The sequence below is a fragment of the Daphnia pulicaria genome, chromosome 2 (genome assembly GCF_021234035.1).
Source record: "Daphnia pulicaria isolate SC F1-1A chromosome 2, SC_F0-13Bv2, whole genome shotgun sequence".
Taxonomy (NCBI): domain Eukaryota; kingdom Metazoa; phylum Arthropoda; class Branchiopoda; order Diplostraca; family Daphniidae; genus Daphnia; species Daphnia pulicaria.
The window spans coordinates 3,714,312-3,729,856 of record NC_060914.1 but is presented as its reverse complement, the minus strand read 5'-3'; the positions used below and the strand labels follow the sequence as shown (position 1 = coordinate 3,729,856).

General features: G+C 42.0%; 2 long non-coding RNA genes across 2 annotated transcripts; both read left to right on the top strand.

The window, feature by feature from the left end:
• The first annotated feature begins 1,361 nt into the window (after positions 1 to 1,361).
• Positions 1,362 to 12,408, top strand: LOC124327555. The gene is made up of 3 exons (XR_006916182.1): positions 1,362 to 1,372; positions 11,698 to 11,705; positions 12,170 to 12,408. It is a non-coding gene; the product is annotated as an uncharacterized LOC124327555 (long non-coding RNA).
• Positions 5,621 to 6,093, top strand: LOC124327543. Its single transcript, XR_006916169.1, has 4 exons — positions 5,621 to 5,718; positions 5,780 to 5,861; positions 5,929 to 5,999; positions 6,070 to 6,093. It is a non-coding gene; the product is annotated as an uncharacterized LOC124327543 (long non-coding RNA).
• Positions 12,409 to 15,545: the final 3,137 nt, after the last annotated feature.

The following is a 15,545-nucleotide window of genomic DNA, read 5'->3' as shown; positions in this document are numbered from 1 at the left end:
AATCATATAAAATAAAAATTAATAGGTCACTTATAAAATAAACTTACTTATTTCTCTTTTCCCCACCTACAAAAAACTCAATTTTCATCATGAGAAAGGAAATAGATGGTAAGTAAATAGGACACCATTTAATAAAATAATAGGTGCCGTGTTAAGTGGGTTAGGGCGCCACCTTACACCTATTGTCAACATCTCAAATGTGATAGTGCTTACAACACTAAAGAGGCACCTAAAAAGTGTACATTTCCTTCCGTCCGTGGTTGGTGTCTTCAATGACGTTTACCAAAACGTTTATAGTATACTAACTGACGTTAATTGACTAGAAACAAGCCTGTTACAGAAAGAGCCTAGACCGACAATCTATCTGGGTCTTAATACCATATAAAGCTAACAGCAGTAAGATCCCACCGGTTTTGGCGGGTTTTGGCTTATCAGGAATATTCAGTGAAAATATCCATTTTTTCACTATTTTACCAAACGCAATGGTTCTTGGGTAGATGAATTCTACCAATCACGAAAATAATAAAGAAAATTTGAAAATAACAATCTGATTGGTTAAATGAACGTCCAAAAGCTTCTATTTTTAAATTCCCACCTTCCCCCAAAATTTTTATAATTAAGTAAATTAACTACAACTAGAATCAAGATAAAAAAATCTTAAAATTTAGAGTAATAGAATGAACTCCGTTGAGATCTATCGATAACTGTAAAATTTGAGTAAACATACCTGTAGAAAACAAATCCGAAAACAAAGAGACCAGTTTACATTTTTCCCTTTTTTCAAATCAGCGCTAAACTGGACCCTATCGAACAAAAATGGAAAAATGAAAACTGTTCAGTTTCTCTTTTCGCAATTTTCCCATTGATTTTTTTACTCAAATTTTACAGAAATCCATAGATCTCAACAAGCTCTTTCCATTACCGTAAATTTTAAGGTTTTTTTTAGCTTTATTTTAGCTGTACTTTTACTTTAAAGTTTCTGAGGGAGAAGGGACATAAAAAAACAGAAACTTTTGATTATTCATATGTCCATTCAGATTGATATTTGCCAAAATATTTTGTAGTTTTCGTGATGCCTGTTCACTTGTCCACGCGAGGATGCTTTAAAATCAAAATTATTTGAAGTTTTAATAGGTAAATCAACCTGAAACTTAACGACCAATAAGCTTGAACCCAAGCAGCGTGAACCACACAAACGAGGAAAATGGAGCGGGGCATTTTAATTTAAGATACCGTATAGCTTTTTTCTCTTATCTGTCGCTTTATTTGAAATTTTCATATTCACATCTTCATACTCGCAAATGAAAGCAAAGGTAATCCAAAGATAAACCGATCAATGTTGTGACCTGTTTTGAGTGCGTAAATTTCGTTTGTTTATGTTAGGTCTTCCGAAATTCACACTACTAGTCGACAACCAGCAACTTGTTTCGATCTTGGATCGGCAGACTCTTGACATAGTGGACATCCCCAAATTACAACGCCTCAAAGAACGTCTCTCTCCGTTTGTCTTCACCACGATCTGGAGGAAGGGTAAGAATAATTTTATCCCTGACGCTTTATACCTTGCTCCCGTCGGCCAGCCCTCGGAAGAAGACGACGCCGTTAACGCGGAAATCACATCGCACGCGTGTCACTTCATCGTACGACGCATTCAGTCGGTGAGCGATGAGGAGGTTTCGGAAACTGCACCATACCTGCGCAACCCACTTCTCAACAATCTGCGGTCGATAGCTGCAACAGACACGGCGTACGACGAGTTAATCCAGACAGTTTCAAACGGCTTTCCGTCGGAGCACCGCCATTATCCGCCAACTTCCGGCAATATGGGCCATCGGTCATCCGCGTGGATCTTTCAATTGACAAGGGACTGGATGGATGAACTATACAACGGTCGGATCGTGGTGCCCAAAGCAGCGTGACGTGAGATCCTCCGAAAGCTCCATTGGTCCCACCCAGAGTTGGACACGATCACGCTTTTTCGTTGTCCCGCTCCAATCCCGCTCTATCCCCAATTTTTCTACCCCGCTCCGATTACCGATCGAATCTCTGGTCATATTTTCCGATCAAATCCCGATCAACGCTCCGATTAAAATTCTCGCTTTATGTTTTTAAGAAGTTTTTTTTCGCTAATTCTAAGCATTTTTGAATGAAAATGAAGATATTAATTTTACATACTAAATTTGTTGAATCAATTTTAGAAAAACTAGAAATTAAAATAGAATCGGTGATCAGAAAACCCTTATCATTTTTTTATCCAAGCAATTTTTTCTTTTCAAGTATTTAAACACTGTAAATTGATCAAAAGCTTGATCGGGATGATTATTCGCATCGATCCGATCACGATCCATTTTTTGGGTTGTTGATTCGATCAAATGATCAATCGGGTGATCGAAGCGGAAATTGAGCGCGCTCTGTCCAACCCTGGTCCCACCAAGGTATCACCAGGACGAATCGACACGCACCGTGGGCGCTTTACCGGCCCGGAATGTCCAATGACATAGTCATTCTTGTCGAAGGGTGTCTATCATGCTGGCAAGTTCACTCAAGCATACCCAAGGAACCCATGTTATTGGAGCTACCACCGAATCGCATCTTCGAAGACGTCTCTGCCGATCTTTTCCAGTACGGGAATCTGCACGTGCTGGTCTATATCGATAGTTTGTCCAGCAGTACATAGGTGGCATCGAGATCCGACGGCCAACGACGTCATTGCAGCCATCGCCGAGAACTTCGTCGACTTAGGCGTAACCAACCGATTCCAGGGCCTACTAGAGCTACGCAACACCCCGGGAGAAACGGGATCTCCCTCGAACGAAATTGTCTTTGGTAACAACCTGCGTTCAATTGTACCGGCCCATCATTCTTCTTATGCAACCCACTGGAAAGCTGCCACGATTGTGTGGGACCGCATTGCCGCCCCCGCCGCCAAAGCGAAGTTTACTACGACGCACACGCTCATCCTTTGACCGCATTCAAGATGAAAAGACTTAATTATTGGAAAAAAGTCGGTGTCATCGTAGCCATCGGAAAATTCCGCTCTTAACCGCGTCAAATTTGCAAGCGGGAGCGTCCTTTGGCGGAACCGGCCCTTCCTAGTTCCTACGTCCCATCCACGCCGCTGTTTCCCCAGATACAACCAACTCAGAAGGAAGTCTGACCACGCCACCTTGCGACGCGGAAGCCAACGGAACCGCTCCACATCCAGCAACCGTATATCTGACATCTGATTACCCCCCCCCCCCCGCGCGACGTTGCAATCGTGAACGCCAATCAAATCGCCTCACTCTTTAAAAATTGCATTCACTTTATGTCATTTCCCACACTCAAGTTGCTCCTTTCCCCCTTCACTTATCGCTGTTCTCATGTAACCTATCGCCTTCAATTTTTAATTCAGATTTCGAGTTTGTTTTTTCTTTTTTGTCTGTTGTTCGCTTCCCCATTCTGTGAAAGCTTGTGGGGGGTGATGTTGTGACCTGTCTTGGCCGCTAGTGAGCCCCCATGTCGAGCCTAGAGCTAGAAGCTAAAAAGCCTCAGTCTCATGTCGACCTAGTTGAGCAAAGGTCGTCGGTTTCCCTAGGTGAAATAAAAAGATTAACAATCGAACCGTATACTCGTCCACTCGATCAAAACAATAAAAAGTATACAGATAATAATTTAACACCTTATAATTCTGTATTTTAACTGACAGCTACAAACACGTACAAACACAATAAACAAAAATGCTCAAAATTAATGACAGATATATCATTGAAGACTGTTGGCTTCATCTTAATTTTTAGAAGTCATTCCAGATTAATGGTAGGCTGGAATTGTTTTTTTCATATAATATATATATATATTTATTATATAAAAGTTTCAATTCGTTTGCAATCCAGGTCTAATTGAAAAAAAAAAATTTCGAAAAATCGGATGCGAACTGCTTGCCAATTTAGAAAAAAAGGGATTGTGAAATTGTTATCTCGCTGTGTGGGCTAGATATATGATATATTTTTTTAAAATTGAATTTTTGCAATTTCTCTCGATAAATGTGTGTGAATAGATATAAGAACAAAGAAAAGTGGTCGGGTGCCGCCACGGCGGCCGGAGGTGACACTGCATTTCAACTGTTGTTGTTGTTGTTGACAGACTGTTCTCTCATCATCTTGTCCGACTGGACAATCATTTCTATCCACAAAGAAATGTTTACAGCAACCGATTGGCGGGGTGTATAAAAAAACAATTCACTGGCACTGAAGATATTATTAGGCCTCGATTTGAACTCGAATGATATAACAATCACTTGTCATCAGACACAGTCGAATTGATTTTTCTTGATTGCAGTAAACACAAGTTGAATTCGGCTTAGGCGTTGACGTTTAAACAACACACACACTCAAAGACGGCGGCACTCTTCCGGACAATTCACAGTTGACGGGGGCTGTGTAAGAGGTACAGACGGGAGCACATGTAACACACTGAAAAGCCAGCCAGCAAGAATAAGCAGGGAGTCGTCTAAGAGTTGGATCTTATTTGGTTTGGTGTTATGCGAGGGCACAGCAATAAGTCGAGCACGTTGTGGAGTAGACGTGCAGCCGGCTGGACGTGGCACGCATGAGTGCAGAGGTGGTGGCTGGGCCCGGCTCTTTCCATCATCGTTTTACTCGCCCTCCCCTTCTCTGCCTTTAACCGAAAAAACTTTTGCTGGGCTGCTGCTGGGCTGGGGCCGGGGCAAACGTAGACGGTGAGAAGGAGGTGGCGGCCGGATAGAGCGGTGGGGCAAGACTCCACCCATCCAGCGTTGGGACTCCTCTTTTTTCAATTTACATCCGACCAATCGGCGGGCAGACGGCCCGATTGGGCGCGCTGCTCCGTCCAGATTGAATCATTCGACAGCTACAGGTGGAAAAAAGATAAATATTAACGCCAGTCTATTTGTGTGTAAAGATCGTCCATCAGTTTATACCCCCCCCTCTATATCCGCCTATATCTCTTTTGATCATTATTCGTCTGTGTGTGTTTCTTCTTCAGCTAAATTCTTCTCCTTTCCTTTTTCGGCCATGGGCGGCCATCATGGGATGGGCGGCCCGGGGCATTACACGGAATAATCACAGGAATAAGCTCGATTAAAATTGCCACCCACTTGGAATGGGAGTTGATCAGCCGGTGAGTCGAATTGAAAACAAGTTTTGGGAGACATTTCTGTGTGATTTTGTTACCCACTCTTGGGTTTGTGGCAGTTTCAGTTGACTCTATTATTACCACTCAATTTGATTAGGTTCTTCTCTGGTTTAAAAAATGAAATGACTCAAGGAAAATCGTCGTCTAATATAGTCACAGGTATCGGTACTTTTACGGGTACTAAGCCAGTGGGAGCGATGCCTACTAAAGCCACCGAAGAGGACGGGCTCAAGCGCAAGGAATTGGAACTCAAGCGGTTGAAGGAAAAAGAAGAGGAGGCTGCTCGCAAGCGTGAAAAGTATTTGAAAGCCAAGGCCGAGGAACAAAAACAGTGCGTCCATTTTATTTACCTTTTTCGTCACCTCAGCTGATGTTCTCATTCATTGTTTCGTATTTCTTATGCAGGGAACACGAGACTCGAGCGAAACGTGCCTTGGCACAGCGCACCCTAATCACTAAACAACACACAGAGGAACAGAAACAAAAACTGGAGAACAAAGAAGAAAAGAGTGCCCGCTTGAAGCAGAAAATACAAGCTGAGAACCAGGAGAAGGCAGAACGGTAAGGCGTTGGTGATTGAGTGACAAAGTTAAATTAAATTAATCCAATTCTCTTTGTAAAGCGTCCGGATAGCTCTTCTGCAAAGACAACAAGATGCCGAACAGCGCCGCAAGGCCGAAGAACTAAAAAAGCAACAGGAATGGGTAAATTTATTTTCTTGGAGGCTTCATATAAATGCTGATGGACTGATTTCTAATGTTTATTTCTTAGGAGGAAGAACAACTTCGTTTGCAAGCCGTTAAGAAGGAACAGGAGGAACAAGAAAAGCAAGCCAAGTTGAGGTTTGAAATTCAAATGTGTTTTTGCTCTAACGTTTCAAGTATTTTGTGCCAAACGTGTTTGAATTCTCAGGCAAGCTGAGGTTGAAAAAGCCAAGACAAAGAAGGGCAAACTTTTCAATCCCGATAACTATGATATCGGTGATGTGCGCTCAGATTTCTCTTCCGACAAAGATTCCAGTCCCAAAAAACCTATTCCTACCTGGGCTAGAAGAAAGTTAAAAAGTAAGCTAAACTTTGTTGTTCATCACTAACAGAAAATTATTATTCAATTATTTAGGGGTCAATCTTAATGAGGCGTATCTTAAGCAGCAAACGGAAACCGATTTCATTGATATCGCCCAAATTTTCCCCGAAGACATACTCCTTCAAGATCCTATTAACATGAACGATATATTTAAGATACAACGTGCCTATTTTAACAAGCGCAAGACCAGTGCCCTTTGGAAAACCCCTACCGCGAATCTTTAGCCTTGCTTCTATCATTCATTATAATACAAAAAAGGTACACGGTTATTCTTGTTTCCTTCTGAAATGTGGATTTCTGTCATTTTCTGTCAATTTTTTCAATGTGGATTTCTGTCAATAACAAGACGCAACAGGAAGATGGGAATATCCAATAAGAATTTGGCAACGCTCGAATATAAATTTTTCTTATCTTCGGTTCTTCCTCTTGTCTTTGAATTATGCATTAGGAAATTTAAAAAACGAGCTTGTCGATCCAAAAGAATTCCATTACCGCTTCGTCTACAAAATCAATGTTATTCAAATAATTTATGGCAATCGAACAATCGGGTAGCCGTCGATTGCTAAACCATCAAAAGTAGAAACCTGGAAAAGGCTTTTTCATGATTTATACTGACATCAACTGCCATTTAATAGCGCAGATATCATTTTAGGAGTTTAAAACCATTTCTACATCTTTCATCTCCGATTCTCTTCTGAAAAAAAAAATCATTCAGGCCAACTCTATTACCGTATTACGTAATACTTCTTTAGTTTGTGGATTCACCGCTATGGGCGCCCTGTCGTTTTCCAGACATGTCCAGACCGGGAAAATCAAATCCCCTTCCGGAATTCCGAAAAAAAAACATTATTTCAAAATGCAATTAAAAGATGAAAATAAATTGTTATTAATTCAAAACGAATTGAACAATGTGCTTTACACCTTAAAGTATGATTACACATCAATAAAACAAGTTAAATAGCATAAACATAATTAGAAATCTGATTAAAACAGTAGTGGACAGCAGTGGACAGTGCGAAAAGAGTTCCCCTGGCAAGTCACATATAAGATATAAGCAACCCCAATGGCATTAGCAGGTATCGCAGTTTTCTATTGCAAACAAACTATCACACAGTTTGAAAATGATCGGAACTTTGGAAGTAACTATATTTGCTTTCCTTTTTCTTAGGATCATGGATTTCTTCAGTCGAATGACCAAATCACAAACTCGGCGTTCGGCTATTAACCTGAATAAGATTAAACCTGACGTTGCATGCAGTAACCAGCATGCACTTCCCCGACCTGATATTAACGATGGATTTTCGACTCCCAGAAGACTTGAACAACCAAAGTTTTCTTCGTTTGATGGCAGAAAACAACCTGATTCCGTTCACAACGGAAATCGGTTGTTGAACAACATCATTATTACCCCGGTGAGCCAATTCTATAGGGTAATAATATTACAGAATTTTTTAATTCTTATCACTTTTGTATTTTTATGCGTTTGGTTGTACCGTGAATATTTTAATATGTTTTGAAATACGTGGGAAGAATGCGTTTGTATGTTTTTTAAAAATTGTTTTAGGTGTGATACTCTCTATTTAGTTCGTGTGGTACTATTTTAATAGCGGCGTTCAAACTTAAAAACCAAAACAATCATTTTTAATTGTTTATTGAATTGAGATTCCACGTTAATTATTTTTTGGTTCTTCTGCATCATATCAATCTGTTTCTAGGTGGGTTTGTAAAAATGTTAACGAAGCTAATTATAAATGACGTAAGTGGTGAAGTCGTTAGTTTCGTCTGCTGCTTTCTCAATCAGCTGAGCCCCCAAGAGACTGTGGTGTCGTGACAAATGATCTAATTTGTGATAATTTCTGTGTTTAACAGTAATTTCCATCGTTTGAAACAAGTCCAACTATTGATTTTGTCATTTCAGTTCTCGGCGATGGACTAGCAATTACGACTACTGGCTGATTTTAAAAATATTACGATAGCGATAGCAATTCTCGGAATCACGTGAAACTCGTTTTCGTGTGATCTCGTTCACCAGAAACTGAATTCGGAAATAGAAATAGCCGGCAATAACACCAACTCACATGGACTTGAGGAAGAAGCTGCTGTCGAATCAAGTTATTCTTCATCTCCTGGAACAAGTTCATCAGATGGTAGTATGATTTCTTCCAAACCCCAAAAAAGACAAAGAGCAAACATAACTATTTCTCATTGACTCTTCAACAGATAAATCTGACGGATGTGATTCTGAGCCACAGAGCCAGACACTATGAATCCTTCTGTCGAGCTAAACACTTCAAAGGCCGGAAAGAAGACTCTCAATGGGAAAATTGAAGTTACAAATTGTATCAATGTTTCTTGAAAAATGGCAGATGAAGAGCTTATTAGACAACTAAAATTGCACAAAATTTTTGCACCAGCAGTGACAGACATTACGAGGTCAATTCTCATCAAACAACTGAACTATGCAGCTGCCAAACGTAAAAGAAAGCCAAAATCTTTTGCTGAACCTTTCAAAAGTTTCCAGGATGACAAGGAGGAGCAAGAAGTATATTCCATGGTGGGAATGATGATAGATTTGTTGGCTCGCCATCAAACAAGTATGCACGTTGCTTACCTTGTGCTTACCTTGTGCTTACCTTGTGCTTACCTTGCAGTAACACAAGTTCGCGATTTCCTGATTCCACTTAAAGGCAAAAATCAAACCCCAAACTGAGGGACATTAAGGCAGTTCAATCCCCTGTCCGGCCAGAGATCCAATTAATTGAAGGTGAAGATTTGCACGTTGGTCATCGATGGGCATTTTCGCCCGACAAATCAACAGCCCATGAAGATCAATCAGATGAGGCCTCCTCATCCAACAACAGCAGCGTTACACCTCGACCAAAATTGTGGGAAGGCCAAGCATTTAACACTGCTGGAGTGAGTACGCAACCTCCTTACCTGTTAACCCAGTGCCTCAAAGTAAGCAACATGTTTGACGCCGAAGTGTAAGATTCATTTAATTAATATAATTCAGTATTGTTTTGAAACGTTTTGTCGTTTATCAGAAAATGAATAGCTCAAACCTTGAGTATTCCATACACATTCGAAATAAGTAACACAGAAACCAAAAAAATAAACGTTAACTCGAAGCACGAAGTAAAACTGTGGTTTTTCAGAGAAAACAACGAAGATATGACAATATGCACTAACAATTCTTATGACAATAAAAATCCGACTTTTGTCTCAAAAGCCTACTTAGGAATTAGGTCACAGATGTGAGACCTATATCAAACATGTTTGTTTGTAAAACGAAATAAGTTGACAGATTCTTGATTCAAACAAATCAAAGCAATAAAACCATGAAGTCAAGGGAAGGGTTCATAAATCTGCTACAGCAGCATCACAATGTGTCACCGAAAATATAAGTTCAGAAAGAGAAGAACATGTTTTAATCAGAGGGTGAAATCCTGTCATGTCTTTGGATGACGGAATACAGCTTTGTACTGCATTTCACGCCAGTTTATCGGAACGTTAGTCGATCCTGTCAGGAAACAGTAAACCACTCCTAAGTTGATAAGTGGATAAATTCCTAAAAAGTTGAACAAACGATTTATTAATAATTTAGATCGCAAGTGGCAATCATAACAATTAAAATTAATTTTTAACCTGCTCGACTTTCTCCAGCCACAAGCGAAACCAAAGTTTGTTGGCTTTCTCCAAGTTGTCGAAAGAGCTTGTGGAGAACTCATTGAACTCATTGAACTGTCTATCCCTTTCGCGTCTAAGCAGGAGTGAAGCACGACACGTCCGACGGCGTAATTGACGTATTTGATCGATGGCCAGCGATGACGGGCAACTTTCTAGCGGGCAAAAAGAATTTGCAATCGGGTTAAACAAAACTACTAAAATTGCTATGAAAGCAAATAAGATTCTCAACGCTAAATTAATTTGAGTTTGCTGCGATAATAATTTATCTTTACATTCGATCATAGCTGGTTCATCGCTATTAACTTCAGCCAACTAGATAAATAAATAGTTAACCCGTTATTAAACATAATTTTATGATGCTGTTACAAGGAACACCTGTAGCAAACGGTGTGCAATTTCCACCAGATCTTCCACTTCCAGGCATACTTGAACATTTTCTACGACTTTGGCCTTTACGGGCCACAAACTGCAGAGCAATTGCAGTGATGAGCGTAATTAATTAACAGTAGACCTATCAGGTCGCTTCAAGTATCTTGCCTTATCACAGGCAACCAGCGATTTTAACATCGCTTCAAAAAAAGACTTCAAATGAACACGCTGGTAGATCATCAGATGGTCGATCTAAGAAACCCCCCGGTTTACACATGTCAATGTAGAATTCTTCAACGGCACCTTTGAATCTGGACAAAAATTAAATAAAAATCATGCATTTTACTAATAATTAGTCAATTAAAGCTTATACTTTAAAATAATTTACTTGAAAATCAGGATTGGATTCTATGAAAGAGGAGTGCGAATAGGTTGGTTATTAATTTGGCAGGTTATTCCAATTCTTGTTGCCACTTCAATATATATTAAACTCAATACTTCAGGGTAGACTACGCCTTCACTCATAAACTGATAAAATTAGTTTTTTTTTCAAATAGTGAATGAAAAGAGAAACTCTTCTTTTCTTAGTGTTTTAAAACTTTACTTTAAAACCGATTTAATTATTATACATATACATTTCCAAGTGTTGATTATAACCATAATCCCCACCTCCTTTTGTTTATTTGCCTGTTTGTATTTTTGCGGTTTTGTCTCTTCTCCAAGAAGAAGAATCCCCGTCTCTCTACATTTCCCCCTCTCTATCCATCCCTCTCCAACAACTTTCGTGACTGTGATACTTAAACAAACAATTTTTGTCAAAAAAACAAAACAAAACAAGCCGGGATGAAATAAATAAGAAAACTAAAAATTCAACCAAAAAAGAAAAGTCAAATAATGACGGTCGTTGTCACATTACCAAAAAAAAAGCGACGACATCCGCCAGCTCTCTCACCTGCCACCGGCTGGAAGTCACGACGAGAGTCAAAGCCAAGTCAACGATGAGCGCGATCGGAATTTATATATATTTAATTGTATAGGGTGTTGAAACATTGAAAGAACGAACGAGCGGAGGAGGAGAAGAGGTTGAAACAATTGATTAACAAATTCGGGAAATGACGTAATAAAGACACGAAATCGTGAAAGGGGGATAAATAAAAGTGTTAAATAGAGATTTCTATAGCATCGTATTACGGTGTATCATTTAGCGCGTCCATTTTTGTTTTGTTCTCAGGCGTCATCACAGTTTCAACACACTGTTCAGTAAATTGTCTCTTTTTAAATTCAGACAAGTTACTGGCCATTACGATAATCGTTTATATAAATGTTTGTAAATGAATGGGATGCAGATAAGAGGATAAGGTAATGTTATATGACGTTGAAGAATGCATACCGTAGTAGTTTTTTTTGTTTGCGACGATGACTGCAAACCCAAAATAACAAACACCAGCCTGGATTGATTGACTTGACCGTTGAATCCAACCAATTAATCCAGTCCAAAAATATGAAGAAAATGAAGAAAAGAGTCTGGAAAAATAAACGGCATCATATCGGATTAGATAAACATACATTGAGACAGGGAGATATGATGATAGTCAAGTCACGAGAGTTGCGCAATGTCCTGATGAGGGTAGAACGGTAGAAGAATTAATGAATGAGGTACACAAGGACGTACGGACGACGACGCCCCGGCATTTCGAATTCAATTTGCAGCCAAGAAGAAGAAGACGAATAAAAGTGAAAATTTCGAAATGAAGAATCAGAATGTCGGAAAAATTGTGCACGGAGATTTGTGTCAGTGTTTTGCTTTTTACTTGGTTGGTGGCGCTTTTCTCCGCTTTTGACCGAAAAAAATTGCCTTTTTTAAAAAAAGAAAGTTGAGATCCATCAGTTGGGTTTTTGTTTTTGTTCGTTTCCTCGGATTGATTCGCGGGTTGGGGGTGGGCGGAAGTTGGCGTTTCAGTAGTGACTGTCTGTGTGGTGTGCAGACGACGAGGATTCGGTTGGATTGACGACGCTGGTGTGGGACGTGGTTGAGAGAGTGGCCGTCAGCAGGGATTTGCTGGACGCCCGGTTGGCGGCCGAGGTGCAATTGCCCTGGCGTCCGTACTTTTGCAGAACGGGTCGGGGACTGCTGGCGGCCCTCAGGAGATCCTCCTTGGTCATCCGCTTGATGAGCTGGTGCTCGCTGTTGCTGGTGGTGGTGGCCGATTGTGAGGCCGTGCTGGACGTGGTGGTGGTGTTGAAGGTGCTCTGGCGGCTGAGGTGGTGGAGGAGCCGCTTGCGCTGGCCGACCCACGTGAAGCCGAGGGCTTTGAGGAAGGCCGTCCGGAATTTGGAGGACATGACGTTGTACAGGATGGGATTGATGGCGGAATTGAGGTAGAACATGACTCGACAAAAGTTGAGCACGTGGTAGTACGTCTCGGGTCCCATCATCTGAATGTCCTCGTCCGACGTCAGGATGAACCACAACGTGAAGATCTTGAAGGGAAGGAGGCAGATGAAGAAGAAGACGACCATCGTGCCCAGCATAGACACCACCTGCGTGCGTCCAAATAATAATGAGTGAATTTATGATTCATTCATTGATTGGGTTCATCCAATAGGCGACGATTATACCTGGCGACGTGCCCGCAAGTTGGGGTTGACGTGATACGTTACGGCCGCCGCCAACGCCGACGTTTGCACCTGTTCACATCCAGACAAAAATAAAACAAACTTTTAAACAACATTCGGACATGATGCGTCAATGATTCGAGTTGGACACGTCGGCGTATGCGAGTCGAGAGAAATTTTTGGACGTCACCATACGAGTCGAGTCGGATGCGTTTGATATCTGACCCACGACTCGACCAAATCGAGAATTCCATCCAGTTTGTAAACAGCAGATCTGTTTTCTTTCTGTTTTTTGGACCCGTTTGGCAGCACGGCCGTTTTAGCCGCCGAGGAATGTCAACGACGTTTGCGCCGTGTGGGGTTCCGGTCCCAGTTGCCATCCATTGCCAGTCAAGAAAAAAGAAGAAAAAATAAGTGGAAAGAGAATGTCACCTGGTTGCGATGATTGGAGGTGGTGCAGGGATCGGCGACCAAGTGGCGGGCGATGACAGAGTAGATGAGGACGAGGACGATCAAGGGCAACAAGAAGAAGAGGCAGATGGCGGCGATGTAGTAGAAAACCGACCAGAACGTGTTGGCCTGCGTCACGCAGCCGGCAGACGATCCCGCCGTGTTCTCGTTGGCTTCCAAATAGTTTGCCAGGAACAACATGGGACTGCAATGAGGTAAGAGAAGAGAATATGAAGAAAGAAATACTAGGGAAAACAAAAGAAATAAAAAAGGAATGAAAAAGGTTTCGCATCCGTTTCCTCTTTTGATATTTGGAAAGCCCCGGCCCAGCTCAGCCCGACGGTATTCCTCATTCCTCAACACGGGATCGGTTAAGTAGTCGGTGGTAGTGGAGTAGTTTCATCACGTTCCTCTCGGAATGACCCCCCCCCCCCCCACCCCTGCTGCTGTACGGATAGAGCGCACTGGGCGGCCGCCATCTGAGCCCATCTCACACACGACGCCATGCCAAAAAGAGCCAAAAGCCGAAAGCGAATCCAGTCCGAGTCGAGTATAAACATCGTCCTAGTCGTCGATGGATATCGACACACACGCACGGAATAAAAAAGAACCGGTGAGGGGAATATTCATATCCACCACCCCAATAACCACCAACACTCTCATTCTCCTCTCTCTTATACAATTATTCGGCCGACTACAACACTATCTTTGGCCATACCCTCCTCTCTCTCTCAATGGATGCCGGATGCACCGGCAGCAGCTGCTGACGGCCACTGTTTTCAACGACGTCGGGTGGCAGTTCAATTTGAACGGGAATAAATCACGTGAGGGATCATAATGGGCCGGCGTATAGTGTGTGAAACATGACTCACCAGTTCATGGGGCCAAAACATTTTGGCGTCTTGTTTTTCATCTGATAAAAAAAATAGAAATGGAAAGAAGAGAAGAAAGAAATTGCCGGTGAATTGGCGAGAAAACGCAATGACACCGGGATGAGTCTCTGGCGGGTTCAATCTGGCGCCAACGCGATGACCACCGCCGAGCAAAAGATGGAAATCACCAGCAGCCATTTAAATTGCTCCTGTGGTTCTCGACTGGATCTGGGGTCACTCACTGCGCATTTAAAAAAATTGAAAAAAGAAAAGAGAAACAAAAACGGGTGGGCAGTTTTTGAATTTTTGGCACGTCAACTATTCAAATTGGCGACCGTCAAACGTTGGCCGACTCACGATGCGCACACGGCGGCATCTGCAGCAGCCCTTAGGGTGCTGGGCCAATGCTGGATGAGACCGTAAAGTGATTTACGAATCAAGGTATCTCCCCTGCGTTTACGTCACCTCCTTCAAAAGTTGTCCTTTAACTGATAAGAAGAAGAAGACCAAGCCGAACGCTTCAATCTTGTTGTTGCCTCATTTCACCGTTTGACGTCATCTCGTCCTTCTCTCCGTTCATTCGTTAGGCAGTTCCTTCGCCAATCGCAGCCAAAAAGTTTTTCGTTTGCCACCCCATCCCCTCCCCCTCCTCCCCCTTTGAGTTTGGGTTGATGACTGGACCCTGGACACAAACGAGTAGCGGCACGATATCGACGGAACGTCAATCATTTCCCGCCTTTTAGGGCGTGGTCGCCAACCCAAAGTCACAGCCTAATGCCATCAATCAAAGGCCTTTGACGAGTCGCACAATTAAAATTAAAATTAAAATTAAGAAGGAAAATGAAGAAAAAAGAGAGAGGAATTTGTGCGTCCAGTGCGCCTAGGAGATGACGGTGACCGCGGGATAAAAAATGGCCAACCACCGCCACCGACTGACTTTTTCGGAACGTAAAAAAATCAAGAGAAGAGATGAAGGCGAACGAGAGTCAAAAAGTTGACGGGTGCCCGTCTCTCCGGGCCAGCGCCTCTAATGACGACTTCTGCCCCCTCCTAGAGGACAGGTAAGATTGCAGAGTTAATGATAATCATCATTAACGTAATGATGATGGTCTGTTTCGACCGGTAGTCCACATGGTTCATCGCCATTAACTTCAGCCATCCTTCACCACTCCTACTGCAGAGTTTGGCTCCCACGAGTACCGTGATTGGTTGTCTCGGTTGTCGTCTTGTTGTGCAAGCCTATCATTTAATCTGGTCTGTACAAAAGGGACCGGAAAAGTCTGAAAACGTACAAGTGTTACCTGATTG